The sequence below is a fragment of the Periplaneta americana genome, chromosome 5 (genome assembly GCF_040183065.1).
Source record: "Periplaneta americana isolate PAMFEO1 chromosome 5, P.americana_PAMFEO1_priV1, whole genome shotgun sequence".
Taxonomy (NCBI): domain Eukaryota; kingdom Metazoa; phylum Arthropoda; class Insecta; order Blattodea; family Blattidae; genus Periplaneta; species Periplaneta americana.
In genome coordinates, this window is record NC_091121.1 from 88282564 (window position 1) to 88298898 (window position 16335).

Consider the following 16335-nt stretch of genomic DNA (forward strand, 5'->3'; position numbering starts at 1 on the left):
GTATAATCCCTATACAATAATATTGCACACATATTAGTAATTTTGGTAGGGTGTGTTTTAATATCTATTATCAGTAAATGGCTGGAATTTTAATTCAATGTGTGCTGTAATAAGTGAATAGAATGCACCTAATCACAGGTACAAAGTGAATTTATAAAAAAAAAAATACGTTTAAATTAAAAAAAAAATTAAGTGCAAAGATTTACTTTAGAGTAAATTATTTTTTATTTTAAAGCTTAATGTGTATTCACACATCATTAAAAAATGACAGCGTTCTGATAAATATGACTACTTGAAAATAGGCTATTTTTACCATTATTTTTATGCGATATGTAGGAACTTATTTTAATAGAGAGAGAGAGAGAGAGAGAGAGAGAGAGAGAACTGAATGTGGACATCATAAAATCAGTGATACTTGCTGTGACAAATGATTCATCCAAAAGAATACAAGCCTTAAAAAAGAAGAAATCTGATGAAGATGAAGTGGCCAATCATAAAAGAAGAACAGTTCAAGAAATAAAATAACTCAAAGATAAGAGAAGAAAGCTTATAAAAAAAGCCAAACAAGAAGCTGAAGTTTCAGGTGTTGAGATTTGAAGTTTAGTTCAGATACGTAAATACTGATTGTGCTTCTTCTTGAAATTTAATATTCTTCATAAATTTTGTACTTCCATAGTTTTTATACTACTTTAATGAAAGTTGTAAGTTTTTATAACATTACCATGTTAAAAAATTTTTATCTTACAGATTTAATGATAAATATACCTAAAAATATTCATAACCCATCCTAGATGAGAGTTGAATATTTTTATTTCTTTAAACACGTAGTATTTGACGAATGACATAGTGCAAGTTATATATAATTACATTATTCATGTTGACAAGCAATTTTAGTAACATAAGAATTACATTCAGCTTCCATCTCAACTAGCTTTCAGGTACGGGTTCATTAAAAAAAAAAAAAAAAAAAAAAACTTTTGTCATTGTGCTACGCATATTTCTAAAAGGTCATGAATTTAACTAAAGAGGTAATGGAAAAATCATGACTTTGATCCATTGGAAATCAGTAGACACCCTGCAGAAATCCCATAAAGACAAGGGCCTCCTGTAACGCCTGTTACAGGGCTAGCTCGGTTACTCTCAATTGGCGAACTAATCGAATTGAGATTTTTGTCTGCTCTTCCTGCCTTCCTCTAGTTAATTTCTTTCCCTTCGTTTGTGTACTCGTTTTTTACACTGCAGTCTATCTTCAACCTACATATACACTATACTAGATATATTATTCTCATACTTTATTCATATGAAACACAAAGGAAATCACAGAAGTAATAATTTTATTCTTAACAATAGCAACAACCTTTTATACTTCCATGAGGACAAATATCATTATAATTTATATACAGGCTGATTCATAAATACCTATAAAAATTTGTGAGTGTAATGTAACGGTAAAACTAAAACTCAATTTTCTATACAACTTTCTCGCAAATCCTTACTTTCAGAGTTATGATGCAAAATGTCCTATCTTGCTAGGTATCAAAAACACGGACCAGTAAAGCCTTCGGATGTGTAATGTTCGCCAACATAACGACTACGTTAGATGTTTGTTATTCGTACACCCCTATACAATTGATTTCGACCTGATAAGACTCCGTTTACTGTACGTAGGTATATACTGATCTTAGAATTTTACAGACCCCGTTCAACTCATTCCGAACTGTTTCATAGCTATTTTGATGTCAATACTGTAGTTATGCTACGTTCAGAATTTGAGTGGCATAAACGAGCGCCTTCAGACGACCCCAAAAGTAGAAGTGTGGTGATCTGGCTGGCCAAGCAACTGGTTTTGCACGATCTATCTTACCGTACACAACTGAAGCCTACTGAACTAACGACAAAAATAATGTGTACCTACGGGACGAGGTGAATATAGGAACTGCAACAGTGCCACACTGTACATATGTACAGTAATCAAAATCCTATCAGATCGGAATCAACTGTGTACGAATAAGAAACATCTACCGCAGTCGCTATGTATGCGAACGTGACACTCCGAAGGCTTTACTGGCCCATGTTTTTGATGCCTGGTAAGATATGGCACTATGCATCACAACTCTGAAAGTAAGGATTTGAGGGAAAAGTTGTATAGAATATTTTAGTTTTATTTTTACATCTACATTATACCCAAAAAGTTTTTACAGGTATTTATGAATCACTCTGTATATACCTTGGCCACCAAAATATTTTCTCCAACCAGAATAAAACAATTGAGCGACTCGAATTTCAGTACGGTACTTTTTTTATCGTTTGCTCAGTCCTTCATATTAACATTGTTTCAAGTGCTCTTCTTTGTAAACTTCTGCAGTCTTCACGATATGTTGCTGTTCTGAACCATGCTGCTCCTGCTGTTCCTCTGAACAGGTCTGGCTAACGCCGCCTCTGTTTGCCCTGCCTCTCTTCCCTATTCTCGGGTCTCAAACAGTTTATCTTGTTTGGTTGAGCCTGAACACGTGATCATCCCATCTCCATTTCAGTTGTAGAGCTTGGTCCATTATATCCTTCATGTTTGTCAGGGTCATCACTTCCTGGTTGCTGATTCTTTTTCTCCAGGAGACGTGGATTATTTTGCTCTCCGTCTTGCATTGGCTTAGGTAACATAATAATATTAGAATGTCACTAAAAACTACAGCTATATTGTTTTGTCTTGTTTTATTTAGCCCTCTCTTATCGACTTGAAATACAGTATAGGGGAGGAGGGTATGTATAGTTTGACCAACACTAGATAGGCACACATTTCGGGCCACACTAATCGTGCGTTCAGTACGGCACAGGATCACAAGTGAGACAAAACAGAGTAGCACATGACATAGGACAAAACCTAGTTTTGTGAAACTTTCATGATCCACGATGGTACTTGAACCACAGAAATTTTGAATTGGAAACGCATACATAATACCGGTACTATATCCCTACCACTCTTATGAGGCAAAATTGATTTGTGATAATTGTATGAGCCTTTAAACATTTTTTTTAAACAATGGACTGAAGATAGTAAACATAAATAGGATATTGAACAATAGAAACGGAATATATTAAAGGTAAAAATAACCCTTTAAATCTCAGAGGCGTAGGGGGAGCATGGAGGTAAAACTCTTATGCTTTCATGTCCTCGACACTAGAATAAAGAAATTTGATACTTGTGCATTGTAATGTACTGTTGTAGTCTGTCACTTGTTACAGATATTACACTCGATGGATCCAAGATGTAGTACTATCGAAACTGGCCATTTCCCTAGTAATTAGTCCTGTACCTCTCGCATTGATAATTTTGTCAATTATTTTATATAATTGGCGCCATGAGAGAAACTCCATCGAATCCTATACTATGACCAACTAGTCTTAATTACTGAAGGTCGTGAAAAAAACTGAAAACGCATATTTCGCATTATAGCACTACTCATTTCTTGGTGCAGAGTGTGGACAATGCTCTCTCGCCTCGTTCGCGCATTTCTCGACACACATTTCACATTACACATCTCTCGATATAGTGTGTAACCGGCCATATAGTCACTTCACCAGTTACAATTACTTGATTGAATAGAATAAAATCATAATTTACAATAGCTAAATAGCATTATTTTAACCTCCTAATAACCTGGTATAACGTGTCATAACTCGTATTGAAATTACGAAATAACGCAGTTTCGAGTCTTCAAAAGGGAATGATTTGCTAACGAAATTTCGACCAACATAAGGGACCGGTGTTCACACAGTATTATCACAGTCTAGTAGGCCTATATACAGTCACGAAGCTTGAGTTTATGAGGGTACTAGGAACAATAGACTGTACAGGTACTATTTCGCATTGTCTGTAATGAGGCGATAGTAGCGATCCTAGTGGTTAGCAACTATCTATGGATGCATATTTACTACGTATTGAGCTTCATGACTGTATACCTATATTAGATTGTGGTATTATGATTCATTTGGTGAGCTACGATGGGTGGCGAAATTCGGTTCCGCCCGTCAGGTATAAGTTCTCAGATTCATCACACTAACTACACCTTAACCCCGCACCAGTTGGGTGACAGTTTACTTCTGTAGAGTCGTGAATTCAGCAACTGAGTGTATTCTTCAGTCCTCTGTGGGCTATCGTGTACAGGATTATTATCAAATATATGAAATAATAATAACAATAATAATAATAATAATAATAATAATAATAATAATAATAATAATAATAATAATAATAATCCGTGGAGCTACAACCTGTGAAGGGCCCAGACTGACCAGACGGCTGCTGGTCTCACGCCCACATGCCGAGCAGAGGTGGACGATCATTCAACCAGAATGGAGGTATCGTGTGGTTAGTACGATGATCCCCCAGCCGTTATAGTTGGCTTTCGCAACCGGATTTCGCTACCTACCGTAGCTCCCCAAGTGCATCACGATGCTGGGTGGGCATTAGTCCCATACACTGGCCGAAATTTCATGATAAAATTTCTTCCCCCATGAGGACTCGAACCAGCACGCATTCCGTAACGCGAGTTCTAGCCTGGATGCCTTAGACCACGACGCCACGGCGCGGGACATCAAATATATTAAAAAAAAATATTAAAATTGTTTACAACACAGTGTTATGTGTTCGACCATTCTCTCAGTAAGCACTCGTGAGATAAATGTGAACGAAACGAAAGGAATTAAAATTTTGTTTTTTGAAGTACGTCAAAACAATAAGATAGATCAATATTGGTGTATTGTACAAAAGGTAATGGAACCTCGTGCCCCAATTTACTCCCTCTCGCTCTTTTCTCTCTCCACAATCAACAATTGAACTATCGACACAAGCCAATTTTAATTTTGAACTCTATAGGTCACATGCGTTGAATTCGTGAAACTTGACATTGATTGGTTAATATTGAAGAGGACAAGTGAAAGTTGTATGCGGTTTCCATGGTAATCATAATGACACGTCATTTCAATTTTGGGTGTCTGCGGATGAATCAGAAATGAAAATTTTATTCCTTTTTTTTCAACTTCGTTTCCATAGTAATGATAAAAATACTGTGGGATAATTGGCTATATATTCCATTTTTCTTTCTCTATTCTCTCCCTGCCTCACTTGCTTCATCGCCTGTCTCTCTACGCTCTATGAACAATGTTGATCCATCGTTTTTAAACCTTTTCACAAGAGTAATGTAGCCCTATCTGCTTGCTTCTAAAATTACATATATGAATGTATACTTATTTACCATTTATTCATTACGATAAGATATTAAAATAAAATGTGTACTGTTACGTATTGTTATATTTTACGTATACAAGGTGTTTCTAAAGTCATTTAATCGAAATGGACTAGTTCAGTAATAATTCTTTTGTAGACTACAGTTTGAAGTATTTTTTTCCTATGCAGGAAACATTGTTGGCAAACTGTTCCATTATTTTCAGTTAATTTATTAAGCTACACTTTCTTGTTTATTTTGTGCTCTTCCTCATTTCGCTACCAAAGTAGGAACTTCCTTCAGCCAATTTCACTAAGTGGACAGGTAGGCGAGATCTGCGGAATAGCCTCCCCGTTTTCTGTGACCTGAACCTATGTGACTTTTCTGTGCGAGGAATTTTAAAAGTAGTAGTTTCCTCTACGATAGCTACAACAGTCCTAAAACATCTCCGTGAATTAGTCAAGAAAGTCTTTGAAGAAATCGACTTTAACATTCTGTGGAAACATCTGCAAAAGTGTATTAAAGATTTCTAAACAATGCTTAGCTGAAGATGGAGATCGATTTGAGCAAAATCTATAATAATAATAATAATAATAATAATAATAATAATAATAATAATAATAATAATAATAATAATTGTTGTTATTATTTATTTATTTACTCATATTTAATGTGCTGTACAACAGCTAGTGGCGGATTACTGTTCAGCACAACGAATATAACAAAAAAATTCAGCAATGATATAAATTACAATAAAAGTACAATGGAATAATTAAAACAATGGCAATTAAATAAAATGATAATTACAAATTAAATAATGGAATCATATAAATGAGGAATGGAATCATATAAATAATATTACAAAGATATGCAAGATGACGAGAATATTACATGGTCTATATATATATATATATATATATATATATATATATAACAACTGACATAAAACTCAGAAAGTATATACTACTATTAAATGGATTCAAGTTCAATCCATGCAAATTAGCAAATTTTATACATCTGCAGACCGGAGAGAGAGATTTGGAATTTCTTAGCAGAAATACGAAGACTCATATTGCCTATGAATGATTCACAATCAATATCACCCTTAATGACTTTACAAAAAAAATAAGTAATCAAGATCTTGACGTCTGGTAAATAAATTACAGCAATTAAAATATTTGCAATTAATTTCATATTTATAATCGGAATTAGGTAAAAATCTATAAGAACATAAGGAAATATTTTTTTTTTATATTCTCCAATTTAGCCAAGTCAATGAAAGTAATAATAATAATAATAATAATAATAATAATAATAATAGTAATAATAATAATAATAATAATAATAATAATAATAATATTTACTTACTGGCTTTTAAGGAACCCGGAGGTTTATTGCCGCCCTCACATAAGCCCGCCATTGGTCCTTATCCTGAGCAAAATTAATCCAGTCTCTATCATCATATCCCACCTTCCTCAAATCCATTTCAATATTATCTTCCCATCTACGTCTCGGCCTCCCCAAAGGTCTTTTTCCCTTCGGCTTCCCAACTAACACTCTATATGCATTTCTGGATTCGCCCATACGTGCTATATGCCCTGCCCATCTCAAACGTCTGGATTTAATGTTCCTAATTATGTCAGTCGAAGAATACAATGCATTCAGTTCTGTGCTGTGTAACTTTCTCCATTCTCCTGTAACTTCATCCCTTTTAACCCCAAATATTTTCCTAAGCACCTTATTCTCAAACACCCTTAACCTATGTTCCTCTCTCAAAGTGAGAGCCCAAGTTTCACAACCATAAAGAACAACCGGTAATATAACTGTTTTATAAACTCTAACTTTCAGATTTTTTGACAGCAGACTGGATGATAAAAGCTTCTTAACAGAATAATAACAGGCATTTCCCATATTTATTCTGTGTTTAATTTCCTCCCGAGTATCATTTATATTTGTTATTTTGCTCCAAGATATTTGAACTTCTCCACCTCTTCAAAAGATAAAATAATAATAATAATAATAATAATAATAATAATAATAATAATAATATTATCATTATTATTATTATTATTATTATTATTAGAAAAAGAAGAAGAAGAAGAAGAAGAAGAAGAATATCGGAACACATATCATTTGTATTGTAACTGTAGGACTACATAAATTATAAAATAAGGAAAAGAAGCAACATAAACATATTAATTATAAAATATAGGTCACAGAAGTAGACTTGTCTGAAACTAATTAGATTGCTATAAAAGAAAGAATGTTTAGATAAAAGATTTAGGAAACAATATGTTCTATTTAATATAAATCTAACCCGCGTATGAGTAAAACTCGTTACTAGGAAACGAGGATAATATTACACTTAAAATGAAATTAAGTGAAGTATTCTATTTAGTAAGAATTTAATACTGTATTAGTAAGAAGTCAAAATGAAAGTTTTGTAGCATAAGTGGACGACAAAATAGAGTAAACTAAGAATCCAATGAAGTAGAATGAAGTACCGGTATCACAAATTAACAAGATTGTTACTTAAAATATACAGTGTGTTAAATATAACAATTTGTTAATACTAATTTAAATTACATATCCTAGAAATCCCCTACTTCTAATTTGAATTTATACGGTATAATTTTTAAATATAGATACCAGTACTTCAAAATCATGTCATTATACATTTTAGTCTATAACTAAGGCTGTGTGTTTTTTTTTTTTTTTTTTTTTTTTTTTTCAGAAAATGTGACGCATTTTGCCCTTTCAAATAAATTACTTATTTTTACTGTAAGTTTTTTTTTGTGGAAGGAATTTAATACTGTATATTTAATTATTTGTTCGAATTGAATTTTGTTCTCGACATCACAATGACTTCACGTAGTCCTAACTGTCCCGACTTTAATGCGAAACTTTCAACCAGACCAGAAAAAGTAAACAAGGCCTAGCCTGTTTCTCTATCTCTGTCCAACACTACGCTATCAGTCAACCTGTATCTCCCCCGTCGCGACCTGAACTTCGAAGTCTACTTGTAACGTGACTCGTGCATTACTTTTACCTATCTTTGCTCTTTTATTTGGTGTGTCCTTTTTCCTGTTCCTTTCATTCAGACTCCTTTCAATTCTCCCATTATGTTGTCCCTGTTTCTAACTTCTTTTATTTTATATTTTTAATTTTTTTTTTGCATCCTTATTTCCATTAATCATTCATTCATCATTTCCGCTTTCATTTTTTACCGTTACTATTTTTTCCTTTCACTTTCTTCTTTTCTTTATCTATTGTTTTCATTCTTTCCATTTTCTCCACCTTCATCCTTTTTTATTTTCGGTTTTAGTTCCTTTCTCTTTCTTTTTACTTTCTTTAACTTCCATCTTCCTATTCATTGTACCTCTCTTCCTTTTTATCTTTGTTCCTACGTACTTTTTCATTTTTCACACATGCTTATTATTCACTTACAAGTTAAAAAATTGATTAATTAATGTTCTTGAAACATTTAAATAGTTGTATATCCATGACTACTCTAAATGTTAACGTAGAACATTATTAACGCCATCAGTGTATCTCTTGTTAGCAAGCCCTTGGTGGACGAATCCTTTGCAAATCATGTATTAGGAATTCTGGCTAAAGAGCGAAGACTGCGTCACCCCACTCTTTATTCAGCTTGTCGACATGTTACAGCTGTTGCCTGCTGTAGATGTGTGGTTGGTTGCCTTGGTTACGAAGTTGCACGTAATTTAATAAGGGATTTGTTTAAAGAGTCGTAAAGACTCCGGTTATGCAGTCAGTGTCTTACAAGATTTGCTTGCTGTTTTGGACTTGTCTCGTCATCAAGATTCCAGATATGCAGAGATTTTCGGAACTCTCATAATGATTCAAAATCTGAAGTGAATATGTCTTCAAGCAGTCATATGTAGGCTGAAAATTTCTTGTGTTCATTAATTTTGTTGTAAATTTTTACCTCGTCGTGTATTTATATAATGTTCCCTTAAGCGATATGAATTCATACACACAGAGAACGTATATCCATATAAATGACAAATGTCAACGCGACCAAAATTACACTGAACAACAAATTTTTACTTTTTGTCTTGCTCCCAAATAAAAATTGGTGAATATTACTAATATGTATGCCCTAAATCTGAATTTAAAATCCAAATTGCCCCAACACGTACCATTTTCCGTGGCAAATGAATTGAATTTTTTAATGAAAAATCTTATATTCTTTAATTTTTCACTGCTACTGGTAAAATTACAGCACACTAGTGATTCAAAATGCCTGAAAATACTTGGAAAATATGTACTGTATACAAAAATGATATTGCATTTAAAACACAACAACAATAAAATATTTCATGCGTATAATGAGAAAAATATCGGAATTTGAACTTGCATTTAAAAGAATTTTCTGGATGATTTCCGGTTATAACTAGACCCGGGACTGTCTTTTACAAGGAACCAACAATAATCTGCAAGCATGCTGGATGATCTTCCTTTAATCGTCTTTCCATTTCAGATATTTCTTGATGAAATCCTTTCCTATGCTCGTCACTTACCGCTCCAAAATTAGGAGGAAAGAAATCCAAATGAGAATGTAAAAAGTGTATTTCGAGAGTCATATTACATCCATATGCACTTAACATGGTTCCACAACAAAACCTATGTAGTTCTCTGCCCTAGAATTTCCAAGGAAATTTGAGCAAACTTCTTTGAAAGCGCACCATGCCATTCTTTCTTTAACAGAAAGTTTTTCCTCAAACAAAGGGTCAGCCATAAGTTTGTGGATTTTTGGACCGATGAAAATGCCCTCATTTAATTTGCCTTCACTTAAGCTGGTAAAGTTTTCCTTTAAATACTGAAAACCAAACCCTTCTTTGTTCATTGCCTAGACCTCACTCTGAACTGTTATGAAATTTACTAATTAGAAGGGACCAATATCTGTTTATTTATTAGAAGTACAAAAGAATATGTCAACAACCATAAGAAACCGGAAATAAAGTCATAAAATGCACTAGCTTTTGTTTTGGTTTACAACACCCAACCCGCGCCAGTTGTTTCCTGGGGAAGCGATTATCGAAAAGTGAAATCATAGTATATCTTAAAAACCTGACGTGATACGAAGAAAACAGATGCATTTTCGGATGCAGCGCACATCAAACCATAAGGGACACATTGTTTTAAGTCGGAGCAAAATTCTTGTTGTTCAGTGTTATTTTAAGTCTTAATTTAGTATAGAGTATTATAGATTTTTTTAAACTTTCAGTATCCGTGTGACTTAAAATTTTTTGCTCAGAGACAAAAAGAGAGAATATAAATCTAGCTTTCAGATAAAGCTCCGTGTGAAGCAGATTTGAATAATTTCAAGAGAAAAATTGTTGCGGGGCAGAGTATCGATCCCGGGACCTTTGGCATTGGTGCGTTCCGCCAAAGGTCCGGGGTCGATACTCGGCCCCGAACAATGTTTTCCTTCAAATTATTATAAAAGAGACAATGTTTTTCGTTAGATATGCTTGAATAATTAATCATTAATAATAATTTATTTATTTAATCTCGCAGAGCTTAGGCCAGTACGACTTCTCAGGCCAGTAGGCCTTCTTATTATAAAATATTCATTACAAATAGATAGGCTACTATTGCAACAAAGAAAGTTAAACACTGTTTTGTACTAAAGGATTCTGTGTGTAATTTACACTTGAATTACCGAAAACCCAAGCTTCCAAGTGCTTACTATTCACGATTAATCGCTGAGCTATAGAATCGTTAGCATAGAGAAATGCTGAGACCAACAAGTAGGACACTGAAATCACGACAACTAGCGTGACTGTGGCTTCAGTGTTAATATTTAACCTTATCTGGACGCTCTATGATTCAGTGCGGTGGGTTTGTTGTGTCAACACCAACAGCAGTCGCCTGAATTATGTACCACCCTGTACGCATTTGAGTTTACATCCCCGATCTCGGTGATTCATGGAGATACTGGCTGTGAATTATTAGGACAACAAACGTTTGTTGACCACTTTTGAACAATTGCAAATGCACTGTTCCGAGAAAGCTGGTTCGGCGATAGAGGAAGTGTTGACTTGGTTTCTCGACCAATACATCACGATTTTAACTCATATGTTATGCGTAATAGGCTTACTTATATGCAAGTTTGTACCGGAAATTTTAAATCATAAAATGAAATAGGTGTTTGCGAAATTTACTTCATAATATGGTATTTCGATCTTTGTTGCAGTGTAATTCAGGTAGTAGAATTTCCGACTGAACATTAAGCGGATTTACTCCTTCCATAGGAAGTTGGAATATCCTTTCCAAAGAAACTACTGTACTTTCAATATTTTTGATGGCTAAAACAGAAGATCTTATTACAAATATAGGTATTATATGAGGACAGTCTATTTGCTTATCTAAGTATAATATGGTGTTAAGTACTATAGTACATTTATTAAGAGATTAACGTGTTCGGCATTATGATGCCATCTTCAGATCCATATTACGCACAATTATTATTCCTGGTTATCGGCCAACCATCACCATCATTATGAAATTAAAAAGATCTTATTTTAATGAATGATTCAAAATAATATTGATATAAGAACGGTAAACGTGTCCAGTAATCCAATGCTGAAAGAAAACTGTAATAGTAGATCTATATTACGATACAAGATTTGGAAGTGCTTTTTACAAAACCGAGGAAAAGTATGAAAAACGAGCAGAGCGAGTTTTTAAATTTATGAGATTTTATAATACGCTTCACAAACATATAATGTACAACATTTTTTGCTTGATCATATTTTTTAAATTGGAAACACAATATATTTTGGATTGAAAAATTAGAGCAATATTATACCAAAGGCTTCGCAAAACTGCACTGTAATGGTAACTAAATAACAATAAGTGCACTGTAATGGGTCTATTTCTATATAATTTTATGTTGTGAACAAAGGATTCCCTAGCAACAAGTTTCTATGTGGAAATTCTTACTTTCAAAGCCTAACAACAATAGCTGAAAATACAGCAAAAAACGATAATGCAAAAAATGAATTCGAAGTATAAAATTATAAGAAAGGGGGTTAAAAGGGAAATAGAATCGAAATGATGTATTCAAATATTATATGCATATTTGCTATCAATCAATCAAACAATCAATCAATCAATCTGTAGTTTGAACAGTTCTTGAAGATACAAGACCTTCAATCTGGCTGCTGATATCACGTCCACACGCCTCACCAGAAGTAAATATAATCAACAAGAACGGAGATATCGTGAGGTCAGTACAATAATCCTCTCAGCCCTATAGCTGGTTTTCAAAACCGGATTTCAATTATCGTAGCTCCCAAAATCCATCACGATTCTGGGTGGCACTGCCCATACACTGGCTGAAATTTCATGAGAAAATTTTTCACCCGTGTGGACTTGAAGCACCGCGTATTCTGTAAGGCGAGTCCTACTGAGCTTTCAAAGTTTAGAAAATATCATTGAGTATATAGGCATCTTCTTACCGGACACAACCCCCTCTTAGTAACACACACACACACACACACATATATATATATATATATATATATATATATATATATATATATATATATAAGGTAAATTAATTAATCTATTGCATTTATTCCGTTATTTTTAGTGGTTTATTTTACTACGCTTTATCAACATCTGTCCATTGGTTGAGAAGAAACTGCCTTCTAAAGGATGCACTGAAAGTAATGGTAAACGGGAGAAGAGTTTGGGGCAGAATAAGATATCAGATGGTAGACGACATTAAGAATATGGATCATATGAGGAGACAAAGAAGAAGACAGAAAATAGGAAAGACTGGAGAATGTTGGGTTTGCAGTGAAAGACCTGCCCTTGGGCAGAGTACTATGAATGAATGAATGAATGAATGAATGAATGAATGAATGAATGAATGGTTACCTATCGTCTTAAAAATTTCCGGACACTATTCATAATATTATTTTCCTAATATACGTTTTCCCTAAAAGATTGTAGGCCTATATCTGAATACCAGTTGATAACTACACTCTCTGAATGACATATACCTAAAAAGTATTTCTCAAATTATCATTTTATTATTACTTTACTACTAATGACTTTCTTAATCCGTGTGCATTGATAGCTGTAATAATCCCTAACAAGTTATGTAGGGTTTAATTTTTATGCGAGCTTACGTATAAAGGGTTTTTAAAAAAGAATCCAGATATTTCTTATTGCATATAATTCATATGTTAGACCTAATAAACTTTCAGTTATTCTGATTAATTAAAAAATCATAGTAATTTTACTGTAAGCTTAGAATTTCGGTTATGAAAATTAGTTGTTATTATTATGAAGACTGAACAAATTATTTTCATCACTAGAATGATCCAAAATTCTCCTGAATAGAATGTGTATAATACAGTAAAGACAAGGTTTATTAGGAATGTAGAGAGAGAAACGAGAGAAGGTAACTATCTTATTACAAATCCCAAATATTTCTTAGGATGGCGTATTGTTAAGACTCTCATATCTTACTGTGCTGTATACATTTCATTTCGAGTATTTTAGCTTACATTTTTAATCAAATCGTATTGTTGATGATGATGATTTTTAATCAATATATTTCCTTCAAAATGAAGTTCTTCATTTCAAAACATTGTTATTCCTATTTCACGAAAAGGAGTCCACTTACTTAGAGCTATTTAATTAAAATTACGAACTATACAAGTATGCTGTTACTAAGTAACGAGAACGACTAAGAAAACCACAAGTCAACAAGTGCAGGTTTCTTCGTAATAGTGGCTGGACTGTTATTCTTTACGTGTCACTTCCTCGGGGACCGCTTGGCGGCGCTCCAGTCGATCTGCCCTGCTTAGCATTCACGACTCGTCCTCAATAAAAACCGCAAACAGTTTTGTCCTCGTTACAAAAAATGGAGAGAAACTTAAAAGACCGTCGCGATTTGGTGTCCGTGTTTAATGTTTCTTGACCTTCCCTCTCAGACGCGACCCGTTTAAAGATAACGTGACCTCGTAGCCTCAGGGCCACCAACTTGAAGAAGAGCGTCGCTAATGTCTACACTGCTGGAGCATTCGGGAGTACTGCGTGTCTGTCTGTCTTTGTATTCCACTTTGTTTTCTTCTCAGTCTTACAGTCCCTTTATCTCTCCGTATGATTGCATTTGTCTTACTAATTATCTGTTTAACTGTCATTATATGTCTAGTTTTCTGTACTATTTTCTGTCTTTTTTGGTCTGTTTGTATCTCTTCCCTTCTACACGAAGCGTAAAATACGCGTAAAAGTTCATAACTTAGCCTATGTCGTAAATCTAAGAAATGTAATAAATTCAAAACTTGCTCTAATACAGTAAATAAACAAGGTGTTAAATTGTTAACTCGAGTTTCCAGATTATCAGCGTGCGTTGCTTGTGGTAACTCATTCGCCCTTTTCATATTGTCTTATAATACCGTCAAATGGAGTGAATCCCATCACTTGCACATTTTTAAATAATAATGACGTAAGGCCCGGGGTTTTAGCCAAAAATTCGTCAAGTTAGTGGTGCACAAGGTATAGAACGCTGTCTGTATTAGTACACAACTTGCGCTGCCTGTTGGGTACGGGAATACGCTGTGAGTGAAATCAAATCAAGTATTTTTCCTCTGATGGTCGGAATATTGTATGTATGTATGTATGTATGTATGTATGTATGTATGTATGTATGTATGTATGTATGTATGTATGTATGTATGTATGTATGTATGTATGCATGCATGCATGTATGCATGTATGCATGTATGCATGTATGCATGTATGCATGTATGTATGTATGCATGTGTGTATGTATGTATGCATGTGTGTATGCATGTGTGTATGTATGCATGTGTATGTGTGTGGGGCATGCATGTACGCACGATGTATGTATGTACCTACTGTATGTTTGTATATATGTCATCTATGTAATGTATGTTATGTACGTTATATTTAAGTAGGTACGTACTACGTGTGTGTGTCTGTACGTGGAAATGTCGGTGAGTTATAAATTGAAGTGGCGACCTAAATGTTTGAATGAGGAGTCTCAAGTTATCACCACAATATGACAATATTATCGATGTGCACACAAGAGTAACAAAGATGCAGCAGTTCCAAGAGAGCAGAATTCTGTACAACTTTATCGTTCGCGTCTTGATCCGAGTATTGATGTATGCATTGTCTCGGGCTCGTAATAATTCACTCAAGATTCATCACCTGTGACTTTCCGAGCTAGCATATCGTCCTTCCATCCCATCAATAATCTATTACACATTTGCCTGCGTGACGATCTCCACTGACCGACATATTCTGTGTTCGATACTTATCCACACTTTAGAGAAGTTCTGTACCCGAATGTAGAGAGCCTATCTTGACAGGCAATGTTCAACATACACGGGTAACTTTTCTTTATGAATACGCATCCTTTGTTGCCAGACTTTCGACTAAGAAAATTCGCACAATGGAGCGCTACTCGACAATGGTACACACGTGCTGAGGTGCCACCTTTTTTCAACTGCTGCTTCTTTTCTTCGCCTGTGCTCATATCGTTTACCTTGTCACCTGGGTAATACTGCCATCTAGCGGTGATAGTTTGAGGCGTCTCAATAAAAAAATGTAGGTAGCTATTTCGATTTGTAATTTATTGACTCGCTTGTGTATTTACGTGCACGTTTGGGTGCGTAAGTGTCCGTGTTATGTATTACGTTGTGTGTGAATAAAATGTGCTTGCGTTGTAGACTGTGTATATTTGTATAAATGTTTGTATCTATGTACTATGTATATGTACATAAATATAATGTATGTACGCTTCGCAACAAGTTTCAGTAATAAGGCACCATTCCAATAGTGGCATAGGCAAGTACAGTAACATCACAGTCTAGTATATACAGTCACGAAGCTTGAGTTTCTGAGGGTAGGAACAATAGACTGTGCAGGTACTATTTCTCATTGTCTGTGATGAGGCGATAGAGCGATCCTAGTGATTAGCGACTATCTGTGGATGCATATTTACTACGTATTGAGCTTCGTGACTGTATATATTAGACTGTGGTAACAGCACGCTTAGTGGTGATTCAGAGCACATCGGCTTCATTTCCTCGATAGTCGT